This window comes from Sapajus apella, unplaced genomic scaffold (genome assembly GCF_009761245.1).
Source record: "Sapajus apella isolate SASKATOON/1434 unplaced genomic scaffold, GSC_monkey_1.0 scaffold30, whole genome shotgun sequence".
Lineage (NCBI taxonomy): Eukaryota > Metazoa > Chordata > Mammalia > Primates > Cebidae > Sapajus > Sapajus apella.
Window position 1 is genome coordinate 18393995 of NW_022436970.1, and position 16681 is coordinate 18410675.

Below are 16681 nucleotides of genomic sequence, written 5' to 3' on the forward strand. Positions count from 1 at the left end.
CGACAAATTCTTTTCAACATGTGAAAAACCCAAAAGTTTAATTTGTTCCTATGGTATCTTAAACCAGAGATCACAATTAGTGAATTTTAAATTTATCCTCTGTGACAAAATCCACGTCATGAAGACAAAACTTTTACCAAGGTAAAGCATTGAAAGAAAAACAAAGAATAATAACGCTAAAATTCTAAATTTGACTGATTATTTAATTCATGCCAGCCACAATGCTAAGTGAGTTACCTGCATTATCTCTTTTAATTCTAGGAACAACTTTGAGTAGTAATGCAATTTTCATTCTAAAGATGAGAACCCTAAGGCTTAGTGAGGTTGATTCACTTGCCCAAAGACCAACAGCTGTTACGTGGTTATGATCAGGATTCAAAGCCCATCTGTGTAACCCTGGAATCCCAGACCTCTAATCTCTATTTCCAAAAATCTATGGAAAATTACTCTTTCTTTTTTTAAAGTTATGTCTTACATGCTAAACTTAAGGGAGGCTTTAAAAGAGAAGGATGTTATAGTTTATATAAACTAGGACTAGGCTGCAAAAATCTTGAAGACCACAAATCTATCATTGATTGGCATCTGACTCTGTGGGGTGGGGGGGAAGAGGTGATGTGAAAACCTCAGTATATATTTCACTCTATTGATATCCATTTATTTGTCTGCTCATAAGTCCTGCACCATATATTTTTTCAGTGTTTGCTATGAAGCAAACATTTGTCCTTAAGGAATTCATTAAAATTGCCTTTGAATAACACCAGAAAATTCAGAAGAATCCCCTGACAGATTTAAACGCTGATAATTTGCTTTTATTAGCACAAGAGAAATATAACCTTAATAGACAATTAGGCTTGGTATTTAATTATTGTCTCAAAAATGGCTTCATATGAATTATTCTGAAACTAAAACTATTATCGTTGGCAGAAAATTTACAGAATTTAATTGGTTTCTATCAAATAATTCCATACAGCATGATAATTTGTTTCAGATCTGTAGGGTACACTTTGTTCCTAATGCACCCTGGCAGGTTCACTGCAAAAACCATGTGAATCTACATTACATGCTTCATGAGGACATTGCTGAAGAATTTTACGTCTGCTATGATAATTCCCCAGATTCAAGGCTACTCTGCATTGATGTATGGTAGAAAAGTTTAGGCATTCAAGAAGCAGCTGTTGTCATGTCAGAAGACACTTAGAGTTCCCAAGCAAAATTCCAGTTTTGTCCTCAAGCAAAATGTATGCTATTTGCTGTGAGTTCTTCTGCCTTGTGTCATCCACGAGGAAAGAAAATCTAAAAACAAAATAAAACTGATGCGTCACTGTTATCTACTTTTAGTTTCAATTTCCTTTATGGTTTACTTTAAATAAAAGTATCCAGCTAGTTGAAAGGAATATATATACCTCTTCTTTTGGTGGTACATAGAAGAAAGGAGTGTGAAATGATTATATCATGAATTTTCTCATATATATTTAATGGTTGTGGTTCTATATTGGCATGTAGTAATTCTTGGTCCTTACATAGCAAACATACTTTGTATATTTTAAAGGCATTTATGGTTTTGTATATGTGAAAACAAAACCAAAATTTTGAATCTTGAAAGTATAGAAATCAGAAAAATTGTCAGCTATGGTGTTTTACTGGAAGTAGATGATTCCATGTTATTTTGGGGGAAAAATGTTTTCACTTCTTTCCTGAGAAAACTACTTGAATGCACTCTTAAACTAAATTAATGGAAATCACATACACAACCATTTTGCTTGTGAACTCAAGAAAACTGTGAAGTCACTTTTGACCTCATTGGGGATGCTCTGACATGAGCAGCTGAGTATTTTATTCAGCAGTATATCTTGTTTCACAGTTTGATTCAGAGCTGGGTCCAATTCTTAGCATGGTGCAAAGGATTTATTTTCTTTGTATAAACAAAGATGCAGGACTATATTTGACTATTGACTATTTGGGGGGATGGATTGGAGACAGATTGTTTTAAGAGACATGGGAGGCTAAAATATATGGTGTTCACAGGGTAAAGATGACAGTGCTTACCAAACTGTTCTACATATTCAATGATACTGGTGCCAAAATTTCAGCTGGCTTTTGTTACAGAAATTGAGAAACAGCCCTTTACAATCAATCATCTGGAAATGTAAGAAACCTACAACAGCCAAAACAACCTGGCAAGAAAGAACAAAGTTGAAGGACGTATACTATCCTGTTTCAAAACTTAGCACAAAGCTACAGCAATTAAGACATTATGGTACTAACACAAGGAGAGATATATCAACTAATAGAATAGAAATAAGATTTCAGAAATAAATCTTTACATTTATGATCAACTGAGTTTTGATATAGGTGCCAATATAATTCAATGTGATATTTTCTATGATACAATTCACTTTATCAACTTTTCAATAAAAAATACTGGGAAAACTGAAACGTTACACAGAAAAGAATGAAGTTGGCCTTCTACTTCACACCATACACAAGAATTAACTGAAAAATGGATCACAGAAACAAATGTAAGAGGTAAAATTATAAATTCTTATAAGAAAATATTGCAGTAAATCTTCATGACCTTTGATAGATAGGACACCAAAAGCACAATCAATGTAAGTACATACATATATGCATAACAGATTTGTGTCACAAACAGTACCATCAAGAAGTGACTCTCAAATATTTAAACATAAATTTATTACATGACTCAATATAATATCTAAGTTTACACCCTCCAAAATAAAAACATGTCCCTAGAAAAGAATCATACATGCATAATTAGGGCAGCCAAACAGTGAATTATTCATAACAGCAAAAAATACCACTAAATATCATTCAGGCATAAAAAAGGAATGAAGTATTTGTACCTGATAAAATCTGGATGAACCTTGAAAACATTATGCAAAGTGAAAGAAACCAGTCAAAAAGACCACACATTAAAAAGAAACAAACAAGCAAATGACCACATAGTAAATGATCATATTTGTACTAAATGTTCAGAATAGAAATGGCTGAAAACAGAAGATAGACTAATGGTTGCTAGGGGTTTGAGAAAGAAAGGAAATGGGAGTGACTGCTAATTGTTATGTAGTTTTTTTCAGATGGTGGTGAAAATGTTCTAAAATTAGATGTGATGGTTTCAGAAGTCTGTGACTTTATTAAAAAACACTGGATGTTACAGTTCAAATGTGAATGTTATGGTATATAAATTATATCTCAATGAAGCTCCTAATAAAACGATATTAGAGAACTAGTAGAACAGAGGCTACAATAAAGGAAAGTACGAGTTGTGAGAATGGGCATGGCCTATGAGATGAGTAGGACAGAAGGTTTAGAAATCACAGAAATCACTCTGCCCCAGGTGACTAGAGGATACCAAAGGCTAATGGGAGAACATTTTCTAAATCAGTCTCTTTCTCTGCACCAGGTCTGAGTGTGTGCTGATCTTGTTTTACCAGCCTCAAAGAAAGACTAGTTTCCCATGTCAATTGGTCTACTGCATCTACAACTTTATAAATGAGACTCAGTTTCATCATTAGCCTCAAAATGTTAAAGCCTATGTTTACCTTTAAGGGCCTTTTGCAAACAGGATCTATTCATGAACAAATGTAAATGCCTCTTCAACCCCAAGGAACATTGAGAAGGAAAATTCCTTATACATTTTTCCTTGATTTAAACCTTCTGTAGTTCCAATTTGTTATAATGTGTTCATTTAATTGTTCTGTGTATAAGTTAGTTATCACACTGCTGTGAAGAAGTATCTCAGAGTGGGTAATTATAAAGAAAAGAGGTTTAATTGACTCACAATTTCACCTGGTTGGGGAGGCCTTAGGAAATGTACAATCATGTCCAAAGACACCTTTTCACAAGGCAGCAGGAGAGAGAATGAATAAGAAGGGGAAATTCCAGACACTTATAAAACCATCAGATCTCCTGAGAACTCACTATAATGAGAACAACATGGGAGACACTACCCCTATGATTCAATTACCTCCCACTGGGTCCCTCCCAAGAAACATGGGGATTATGGGATTACAATTCAAGATGAGATTTGTGTGGGGACTCAGCCAAACCATTTCATTATGTTAACTATTTTTAGTATAGGTCAACAATATAACATGTATAAATTACAATTTATTTACTCTTTGTTGCTATACAAATATTAAACATAGAACAACCACGTACATGTGACACTTTCATGGGATATACAAAAAACTAAAATGATTGTAATCAATGTATAGCCTAAACCTGACTTTTCAGCATTCACCTTATCTTATTGTCTCCATAGTATCTGCATTCCCAAGATAAGCAGTGGTTTGGTTAAACAGTTATTGAATATTAAGTACAATTTGAACAAAAATTTCAATTACCAGCCTACGAGCGTGACTATTGCTTTTTGGCAATTTGCTTTCCATATGGTTTGCTGTGATTTTCACGGCGACTTCTTCATCAATCAAAGTCAGCAAACACAACCTGCCATTTTCTCCTCATTATTTCCTCTCTTCTTATGAATTTTCTAATAAAAAGAAAAACAGATCATTCAAACAATTCAAGTGAATCAGCAGAATGACAAATGTTTAAAGTTTGAATGTAATTTTCAGTAATTTATTCTTCCATTTTAAATAATGATGATCAAAAGCTGTTACTTGGTCAGTTGAACTTATTAAAGAGAGTTTGTAATTAGAAAATATTCTTTTAGAAGTGCCACAGAAAGCTTGAAACAATATTTATATTGAATATTTATATTACTTTGTGACACTTCTGGAAGTTTAACCAGTTAAATTGTTCTGCATGAATCCATTATAATTTTTCTTGATTCTCTATTGTATTATAACATTTAAAATTGTTCATTGACTGATTAGAAGACACTAATCTAATCAGTAACAGAAAAGGAGAATGTTTACCTGTGTTGACCTAATAGGAAAAAAAAGTTTATTGGGTAGCCAACAATGTATAAATGAAATATACTGAAGCAAAAATAAAGAACGCAAAAGGAAGATATTGCTGTATGTGCAGCTGGAGGAGTTGAATATAAGTGAAAATTCTGATACAGAAGGAGGTAATTCATTCCTATCTTTTCTGAAAATAATTGAATATCATTTTAGATAGTTATTGTACTTTGCCTCTTAACCATAGACCTGGCTCAATGCGTTTATAGAAATAATGTAAACACCAAATTGCTAACATTTGTTATGCCTTATCACAATTGGCACTATCAACTTTTCTCCCCTGTTCCTCTATTTTAATATTATCTTCTACTAAAACTGATCACACTATCACTATCCAGGTATTTCCCTACTAATCATTCTCATACTGGCATCCCTAAGTTGCAAATCAAAGTTTCCTTACCTATAAAAGTATTTTCACAGCTTAGCCTCCCGGAGTAAACATGTCAATCAGCAAAGATCTGCCTGCATCAATTTTGTGCAAAACCTTTCAGAAAAGAAGTGATTTCAAGGGCTCTGTGTGCTGTATTGATTAGACAAAGTTACAGACTCATCAATGGCACTATATGTCCCACCTAGAGTTTACCCCAAGCCTAAATCACCTGTTTAACTAGTGGACTACTAATTTACAATCCCATATAGATTTATAAATCTCAAGTCACCGATTCCAAAAAAAGGAACGTTTAGAATCTGTTATTGGAACTATTGTCTCACGGTTGGTACAGCATCCTCCTATGTTGACCATGATATGTGGAGACAATGGTGATGGTGTGTCAACAACAATCCCCTGACAAAACACTTCCTGTACTGTGTTTTGTGAAGGTCTGGTATCTGTAGGCACTTTGATTTTTTTACTGAATATTAACTATTGATCTTGATTCCTATTGATTATGTGAGCTTCTAAACACTCCTTCAATTCATCAGAGTATTTCTGTTGCTTAAAATTAAAAATATTGTCTAAAATTAATATTATGTTGGTCATAAATTAACAATAAAATATTAATTTATTATGATAAATTAATAAGTTAACAATAAAATATTAATTAGTATAAATTATTATAATTTATAATCATAAATCCTTACCTTATATATTTAGAAAAAAGACTTTGCTTTTTTAATTTATAATTTTTGTATGTACATAGTATATATATATATATATATATATATATGGATTACATAAGGTATTTTGATACAGGAATGCAATATGTAATAATCACATTAGGGTAAATGGAGTATCCATAACCTCAAGCAATTATCCTTTGTGGTACAAACAATTCAATTATCCCCTTTTAGTCATTTTATTTATTTATTTAATTGGTGATGGAGTCTTGCTCTGTTGCCCAGGCTGGAGTGCAGTGGTGCCATCTCAGCTCACTGCAACCTCAGCCTCCAGGGCTTAAGTGATTCTCTTGCCTCTGCCTCCTGAGTAGCTTGGCTTACAGGTGTGTGTCACCACATCCAGCTTGTATTTTTAGTGGAGACGGGGTTTCACTATGCTGACCTGGCTGTTCATGAACTCCCGACCTCAAGTGATCCACCACCTTAGCCTTTTCACAGGCTAGGATTACAGCGGTGAGCCACTGTGCCTAGCCTTGTTTTTGTCATTTTAAAATGTACAATTACAGGGCCAGACATGGTGGCTCATGCCTGTAATCCCAGCACTTTGGGAGGCCTAGGTGGGTGGATCATGAGGTTAGGAGTTCAAGACCATTCTGGCCAACATTGTGAAACCCCATCTCCACTAAAAATACAAAAATTAGCTGGGCGTGGTGGCACGTGCCTGTAATCCCAGCTGCTTGGGAGGCTGAGGCAGGAGAATTGCTTGAATGGGGACCCAGGAGGCAGAGGTTGCAGTGAGCCAAGATGGCACCACTGCACTCCAGCCTGGGCTACAGAGTGAGATTCCATTTAAAAAAAATGTACAATTACATTTTTTTTTTTTTGCCATAGTCACCCTACTGGGCTAGCAAAATGAAACTTTATTTCTTATCTAGGGTTATACCCCTCAAGGCAGCCATTCTGAAAGTCTGGGAAGCAAAGACTTTCACAGAAACTGGAAACAGACTTTTGGAGGGAGGGAGGGTAAAGCAGGAACTCATGCTGAGCAGGCTGGTCAAATATACATATTCAACATGTTATAGAAGAATCTTCTGAATATTTATGAGGGAGTACTAACACGTGTACTTAAACGAACATGCATGCATGTTCCATGTGTCTCATGTTCACTTTGGGGGGAGAGTTAACATTTAAATGCATTATAATTAGGCTGCGTACATCAAACGGGGAAACAAGGACACAAAGGCACTCCATGGGCAGCCTCTGTAAACCCGCCAGAGCCAGGTTGGTAGTTTCTTACCAGGAGGAAATTATTGAAATTAGTTACTTAGTTCAATCAAAGCTATTCAACGATTTCCGATGAGAGTAAGCTTAAAATAGCTAAAGAACTTGCCCATGCTCACTCCAAAAGTACATAGCTGTTATGGCTTGCTTATTTGTGTTCTCCCAAATTTATGTGTTGAAACGTAATAATTAATGTGATGGTATTAGGAGGTGGGGCCTTTGGAGGTGATTAGATCATGAGGATGGAGTTCTCATGAGTGGGATTAGTACCCTTATAAAGGAGGTCCCGCAGACCTTCACCCCTTCCACCCTGTGAGAATACAGGGAGAGGAGGCCTTCTATGAACCAGAAAGCAGACCCTCACCAGATCCAGAATTTGCAAGAGTCTTGATCTTGCTTATTCTTAGACTTCCAAGCCCCTACAACTGTGAGAAATGTTTATGTTGTTTATAAGCTGCCCAGCTTATGGTGCTTTGTTACAGCAGCACAAATGAACTATGACAGTAGCTGAATTGGAATTTCAACCCTGGTCAGTCTGACTTCAAAATGAAAATACCCAGCCACTCAGTTAGTTTGCCTGTGATATGCTCTCGGGCGTTTTTACAGCAGTGGGATAAGTTATTAAACAACTTACCAGTTCTGTGACTTGTAGGAGGAAGGTTTAGCCCACCTAACAAGAATAACTGTTGTGTAAGTTAACCTTTATCTAGCTCATCATCAAAAAACAAATTAAGATAGGTCTTATAAAGCCTCAGGCTACAAAACATTTTAAAAAGGAAAAGTGTAAAATATTAAGAAGGATTATGTTCCTGATTAGACATTTTCCCCTTCCTAAGGCAATGATCCAAAATATTTGAGAATCAGTGGATGAAACCTCTAAGAAATATGTTATTGAATATAATTGTCAGCAGGGAGCGATTTCACAAATTTTAGATCTGTGGCTACTTCTCACTCTGTTGGTGATTACGGTCTCTTCTCAACTATCCCTAATCACCTATCAGTATCAAAAATGACTTATTTATGGATAAAATGAATTTTTAAAATATGTAAAATTCTAAAAAGGCAAGTAGGTCAACCAACTTAGAAAACTGCAATAATAAAGACAGCTGGCTATGCTTTATTATTTTCAGGAGCTGAGTCTCTTGCCTTCTAATGGCCTGTTTAATCAAGGGATTCTCATTCAAACTTGATTCTGTGCCATAGGTTGATTTCCCTATAAGGATTGCGTAAATAATGAAGACTCACCACACAGAAGAAAAGTGGTGGTGGAGCAGTTCCAAGGTTGGCAACTCAGCTGCTTAATGACGTCATCAAGAAAGTGATCTTTTCCTCCTTCTGCTCCGTCCTTCTCAGCATGCTGCCCATGGATAGGATATAGAGGCTTCTTAGTCATAAAATGGCTGCAGCCGTTCCGAACACTGTACTCTCATACAACTTCCCAAAGTCAGAAAAGAAAATATCGATACTTTGTATTCATTGTTTTAAAGTGAGGAAAATGCTCCAGAGTAAATCCCCAAACTGTCAGGGTAACATGTATTTTCCTTGGTGGATTGTTGGTGAAGAATCTGTCACAGGCTGTTTTGAACACTGTTACTGGCAAGATGAAACCAGTTGCCATGGTTAGCTTAATTGGGATCCACCCAACTCTGCTAAAGGAAGGTCCTAGCTTCCCTGAACGGGGGGAGGCTGATGATTGATTAAGAGTCATGACAAGTACCACAAGTGCCTACTCTCATAGACAAAGCTGCACCTATCCCTCATCAATGCAAAAGACCACGCGTTCATCTGTTTTCATCTTTGCATTAGAATAATTTTATGGCTTAGTTATCCGCAAGTATAATCCAATTTGTTAATGCTTTTAATAATCTATTTTGTGTATTTTCTTTTAGTCTCACAGTCTCATCTAGAAAAGCCTTGCAGTGTAGCTGATTGTAATAAGCACTAATAATAATGGAAAGAGTAACGGTATTACTAGTAATAATACCATCACCAGCATCAAATGATTACTAATGACAAAATTATTATATTTTTTGCTTTTATGATAGCGTTATAATGTATAGAACATTTTACAGGGGAAGGCAACTGAGGCTTAGGGTCATTAAGTTAGTTGCCCTAGGCCACAGAATTTCTCATCTTGAAAGGATCTCTCCTGGTCAATGTTGGAGCATCCTGCGAAGAGCCCTGGAATCTATTAGTGCCAACACCCTTTGCACCTGTACTTGTACAGGTGGATATACATCACCTATAGCCTGAAGGGAGGGCTTAAAAACAAGCATGATTCAAGGAAAACATGCTCATGCTGTGGCCAGCAGCCTCTTAACTGTACAAGTCTAAAATACTTTGAGAAAGCCCAGAGTGAGAGAGAGTGTGGAAAATCTTGTGCAGACTCACGGAAACACACGCTTAGGAATTAAACAAATCTGGGGGTTATTAAGAAACTGTAGCTAAGACAGACAGGGAAGCCAGTCTGCCAGAAATTGGGGTTGGTATGAGCCTTCTGTAGTGAAAAAATGGAAGAAGTTGACCATAATTGTCAACTGCAGATCCAAGCATTTGGATTGTTTCATTTTTGTTCAGTGTGAGAGATTGAGTCTGTGTCTCTCGCTATATTGAAAATAACAAAATCTTCTCTATAAAGAAGATTAATATTTATTAAACCTCTCTTATGTATATATAAATGTTCATACATATTAATACATAAGGATACAATTATATATAAATATATAAAATCACATGTATGGTCTTGTTTAATCCCCAAAACTCCATCGACAAAGGAATGTATCATTTATACATGAGTGAATAGGGCCATAGCACTAGTAAGGCACATGTTTAAGGTTCCTACCATTGATTGTGAAAGACTAATTAAAACAGAGTTTAATATTACAAGTCAGTATCAATATAACCTTGTGAACCGTTTGCCATATTATACTAAGACTTAGATTTTCTTCTAATTGTTTTCGTCTTGTGGACGCTGACTCTTTTTAACACCTGAAACAATGAAATATATTCTGTAATCTTCATTCTGTGCAAAATTAAAGATGCAGATATATTTACTAGCACTTATACTTTTATGGCAAAATATTTATGTGGGGTCACTTATAAGACCCTTTATTTTGAAAATTCATCAGAGTTGTTGTTTTCATTTTTATCGTGTACATAACTTTTGGATTATGATATAGAAAAACTTTAGAAAATGCCAATATCTATCTCACTTTATTATATTTAAATATGAAAGTAATCTAAAATTTGTAAGCTGAAATACATTCCTTATTACCATCTATGAAAATTTTTAGAATTAAGTAGTACATGTATGATGTAATGAGGAAAATATTTATCTTCTCGATAAATCATGTATAGATTGAAAATACTTCAGAGCACACCTCTGGGATTGCTGTTAGGTGGTCATTGGAACTTCATGGAGAGATAGTGATTAGCTCTTATTTTTACAGTGATTATTGTAGGAAATATTTTGTCTGTGAATACTTACTAAAATTCTGTCTAGATCCACGTTAATCCCTTAACAGTGAAATCAATGCCTCATTCTCTTTCTAAACATGTTAACATAGAATAATATATCATTGACTCCAGGATGCAGTTGGGACCTCCTATTTTGGGGACATATTAGGGTATTTGCTCACAGAAATATTGAGACTAACACTCTGGGTGCCCACACAAAAGCCATAACTGCTTCCCCACTCTTCTGAAGAAATGTCATCATGTTTCTTGATATATATTCCTGGAGTTGGGGACACATCATGGACCTGAGGTTTGCCTTGGTCTGTCTAATCCAGTTAAGGTAATTCAATCTCATTCATCCGTGGTTGCTTTAGTAATAGCTCTGTCCAGAGAGTCGTAAGAGAAAATTTCAGAAACATTCCCCTTGCTCTGAACAAGGACCATGAGAAGACGACTGTTTCTTAATCAATCTCCGTTGGCATTTTAAAGTGTCTAGGGAGGACACACTGCCTGAATGTGTAGCGGCCATCTTGCATGCAGGCTGGAAGTAGCTCACAAAAGAGAATGACAGAACAGGGGAATGGACCCAGCCTGGGTCTCTGAGAGCATTATTCTCCCCCCTCAGAAAGGTCCCACCTCCAAATTTGTTATTATTATATATGACATGATAGTATGTCTTATTATTGTGTGGGCTTTTGCTGTTCTTCGCTTTCTTTTCCTTTTTACTTGTGACTTAAAGCATCAGTTAAATATTGTATCATTGCAGCTGTTTAAAACACTCAAATACAAAAAATTCAAGTGCAAAATAATTTTATTAGAGGTTAAATATAGCTAACCTGTGATTCTAGTTCTAGGTAAAATGAAATTAGGCCACTTCACCCTGTCTCTTCCAATGAATATAGGTATAAATCATGAAAAGAATGGGTGGAGCATTTATTTGAGAATTACAAACAGCAAGTATTAGCTTGGTGCAAAAGTTATTGCGGTTTTTGCCCTTACTTTTAATTATTTTAAAAGTAATTGTGACAGAAACCACAATAAGTTTTGCACCAAACTGATAAAAGCAAGCAGACGAGGAACGACCAGAACCAGTGGTTGAGTCATCATTAAATAGGTAGTAAGACGGTCATTTTTCACTCTGGTATTCTTCGGCCTGGGTGGTATATACAGGAAATCTAAAAGTGAGCACACAGAGAGCAATCCCTTAATAGTGGCAAAAGTGCGGGTCTTTCTTTCTTTCCAGGACTTCCAAGGAGTTAGAAACAACTTCATTTTCTTTTTTCTTCCCTTTGTCCTCCCACACTTGGCTCCAGAACAAGCACACAGTTTTAGAGAGCATCGTAAAGTAACTATCTCTCTAGCTATCCACCCAGAGCGCCAAGAGAGAAGCCCCAGGAATCAGAATATACTGGGGAGATTGCAAAGAGGGAGAAACTCCAGAACATAACACCTTGAAGTTTTTTATAAACTACTCACGTCATTCCTAAAACATGTGTTTGCATGAGTGAATCTGAACTTGTTCACAATATCAAAAACACTATACACTAATAGTCTGCTGCTAAAAACTTTTGAAGCCAACTAATTATGGCCCAGGTCCTAGACTGTCCAGTGGTTTGTGTACATTCACCAGGTTCTAAAAGCACAGCATAGGCTTGGAAAACCAAACCGACACTGGAGCCATCACACACACACACGCGCGCGTGCGCACACACACACACATAGAGTGCTTGTGATAAGACAGCTAGAATTCTCATACATTGTTAATGGGAATGCAAACTTTTACAACCTGGGAAATAATTTGGTATTCTCTTATAAAGTTAAAAATACTTACTATATGAATCAGTAATTCCATTTCTGTGAATATAAACCAATAAATAACTGTTTAAATGTTTGTATAAATGCTTATCATTATAGAGCTCTGTTTATAATTGCTCCAAACTGGAAACAACTTGATTGCATTTCAATGGGTGAATTGATTTTAAAAAAATATGATACATCCATACAGTGTACTATTGATCAAGAATAAAAATGAATGAACAATTGGTGCACAGAGCTTGGATGAATCTCTAAGGTATTCTCTATGAAAGAAGTCAGTTTCAAATGCTTAACTACTGCATAATTCCATTTGTATGACATTTTCCAAAGGACAAAACTATAGTTGTGGAGAATGTACCTGTGTTGGTAGAGTTTGGTTTGCTAATGGTTATGTTAACGTATACGTATGTTAAATTGCATAGAATGGCACACCAGACAATGTCAATTTCACTGAATAATTTTTTTAAAGGGAAGAACAAAAGGATCAAAGTTTATCTCACAAAAACAAATAAATAAATATCTGACAAAAATAAAAATAAGAGCTACCTCTTTATATGGAAAGAATACAAAGTTAAGGGAAGCTGATCCAAAAACCTCTTATAAATTAACATACTATGGCTCAGAAAGCATAAGAAACTTGCTCAAGGTCCTACAGCAAACAAAAGCGAAAGCCTGGAGCCAGGACAGGAGGCAGCCCAGTGTGCTTTCCACAACCCAGAGTGCTTCAGTCCTTGGGTAAAATTTAGGGTATGGATGGCTCACTTGTGATTACCACCAAAGCCTAAATTTTTAAATAGACAGATTAATATGTCATGTTTCTTTCACTTAATACTTTAAATAGGGACCCATCAGGAAAAGTAAACACCAATTGGAAAAATACTAATATGAGAGTTTTATTAAGATGAAGAAATAGGGCCAAGTGCAGTGGCTTATGTCTGTAATCCTAGCACTTTGGGAGGCTGAGGCAGATGGATCCCTTGAGGTCAGGAGTTCCAGACCAGCCTGGTCAACATGAGGTCAGGAGTTCCAGACCAGGCTTGCCAACATGGTGAAACCCTATCTCTACTAAAAACACAAAAAGTAGCAGGTATGGTGGCAATCACCTGTAATTCCAGCTACTTAGGTACTTGGGAGGCTAAGGCAGGAGAATCCCTTAAACCTGGGAGGTGGAGTTTGCAGTGAGCTAAGATCGTGCCACTGTACTTCACCCTGAGCGGCAGAGCAAGACTCCACCAAAAAAAAAAAAAAAAAAAAAGATGAAGAGATATAAAGAAGTACTTTGAGGTATGGTACATTTATTTGGCCTGCAGAAAAATACAACACAAATTATAATGGTCTACATGGAAGGAACTTTAAATCCATATGGTGTAGGCTCAAATTTTACATGTTCACATCTTAAATTACATATTGTTATCTCATTTGTTTGGATAATCTCACCCAGAGTGCTTGCTGTATGCATAAAGGTATTTTGTGAGAATCAGTCAGTTTGGCTACTGTTAAATTTTTATGAGCCTAGATATCACAAAATGAATTTCAAAACTTAAATAAATATAAATAATAGTATGCTTGGAAATGTAAGATAATACGGTACTGTCATTGAAAGATGAAAATCTTTTATAGGAAAATCTTCTGGAATGGGATTCAGGTCATATAAGATCACTTTAACTTATTTTCAAATTATTTGTTGAGATAATTGGTTTTAGAATATTGTGCCGTTAAGCTAAATTATATTTCTTTACCAGATAAACTGTCATATTTTAAAAATAATATCTAAATCATTGATTAAAATGAAATATAGTTATTTAAATTACAGTTTTAAGCAAAAATGTCATTAATGTTGAATTGCTTTTTTAACAGCATTGTATATTGGCAATTTCAAATTATTTCTGAATAATTTAGGTCATATCTTTAAAATTAAAATGAATATCTTATTTTAATGGCAGTATCACACATGTTTAAAATTATGGTTGGCTTGGCCAGGTGTGGCAGCTCAGGCCTATAAACCCAGCACTTTGGGAGGCCAACACAGGCAGATTATGAGGTCAGGAGATCAAGACCATCCTGGCAAAAATGATGAAACTTCGTCTCTACTAAAAGCAAAAAAAAAAAATTTAGCTGGGCATGGTGGCGAGTGCCTGTAATCCCAGCTACTCCAGAGGCTGAGGCAGGAGAATCGCTTGAACCCCGGAGGTAAAGGTTGCAGTGAGCAGAGATTGCACCACTGCACTCCAGCCTGGCAACAGAGCAAGACTCGGTTTCAAAAAATAAATATAAATTTAAATATAAATATGGTTGGTTCTAGATTGTTTAAATTAAAAAAATATGTCTTTGGAAATGAAATTGTGATTTTTTTTTCTTTACAGAGGGAAATATTTCTGAGTAAAGTAGCAAAGGACAGATACTAAAAACTAAAAGGATTATAGTACTAGATGTTTGTTTAAAAGGAGAATTTATTTAGTGAAAATTCTAAGTATAAACAGCACTGAAAAAACAAAGCAAAACTAAACAGAACAATATGGAGCCAGAGAAAGTGGCCTGAAACAGAGTGAAAAGTAAGGGATCTGTTAACTAGGAATTGATTTTATTATACTGATCTTACTTTACCCTCCTCACCATTAATATTTTATCTTTTAAGTGCCTAATAATTGAAGCATATTATTTGAATAAATGCATTGGTTCTGTTTCCAAGTAAAATATACATTTGTATTTTAATGGTAATCAGTGTTGTATTAATACTGTTGGATGAATGTACCAATGCAAAAAAAATTGTAACCCTTGCATGTACAATGCATATGCTACATACACACAATTGCTTCTATATTGTAATCTAGGTGACTTAACTTTTCAATCCGTTTTTTCATGTTTGCCCAACGATTTTCTCCTGAGGTTAGCAGAAAAATTTAATTACATAATGTTATGAGTAATATTCATTCCGCACTTACTTGGTAACACATAATTTTATCAGCCCTTCATACACAGTTAACCCTCATGGCAAGCTTATTAGTAATGATTATTATGATTCATATATTTGCAGGTCATGAAAATTAAGTGCTGAGGAATTAAATAACTCGTGATAATACAGCTAAGAAATGAAGATAAGATTGAATCCAGTCAGCCTGGCTGTATTCATGTGGTAACACATGAAAAACACAAATCCAGGGATGTTAGATAGTTTAGAAATACAGGGTTACACTTTCTGAAAATCTGATATTATCTTAGTAGAGGTAAATCAATGTTAAAGAGAAAGGTACCAAATTTATTAATAATTTTCTTTATTAAGAGCAATTAAGTATTTGGAAGTGTATGAATAAAGTAATGACTTTAAACTTTTAATGTTATCTGATGATCAGATATGATTACATCGTAGACATTGCTAAGAAGCTGATAAACACAGTAGAAGGTTGATAATGTTGATTTTACCAGTATTTAATACTTAAGAGAGTATTTATACTACAATCTCTTGGCTATTTTTCTTTTGTTTTGTAATGTATTGCACTGTAGTTCATTGGCATCATAAAAAAACAGGGAAATTAAATAAAATATCCTGATAAATTTGTCATAACAAATTAATTGTGATTATTTGCACTAAAAGTGCAAAGATGACAAGTCATCCAGTTTTAACTCAATATCATTCAAGGAATAGAAATTATGTATTGTTATGACACTAAAGCATTCATCTTCTCATCTTAGTCTTAGTTGAACACATCGATGAACAATGGATCACACTTAGGGTGTTTACAGTTCATTGTCTCTGATCTTGACTTCTCTTTCACATCCACAAGTAGCTTCATAACCTGTAGATACAAATCTGAGTGTCCTTAATACTTGAGTAAAGTCAATGTTACAAAATAAGTTTTAAATAGAGGGAAAAATACAATGAAATAATTTAAAATGCTTTTTCTTAGGATATGGCAGGCCACATGGAAAGAATATACAAAATTTTAGTATATTTTGGTGAGAGGGAACCAGCTGGAAGTCATCCAAGTGTGGTCTGCTAAGCCACCCACTTTGGGAAGTCTCAGGTTGGCTTGGCTCAAGGAGCTCAACGTATCCAAGCCAAGTTGGATGGGTGCATCCAGCATTTTCCGCCAAGCGCCAATGAGTGCAAAGCTAAATACACACACATA

The 16681-nt window shown here is 35.3% G+C and overlaps 1 long non-coding RNA gene across 1 annotated transcript in view; it reads right to left on the minus strand.

Annotated features, from left to right (window-relative positions):
• Positions 1 to 1337: 1337 nt before the first annotated feature.
• Positions 1338 to 16681, minus strand: part of LOC116561676 — a 42242-nt gene continuing 26898 nt past the window's right edge. The window contains exon 2 of the long non-coding RNA XR_004273551.1: positions 1338 to 4513. This is a non-coding gene — a long non-coding RNA (uncharacterized LOC116561676). The remainder of the gene's footprint in view (positions 4514 to 16681) is intronic.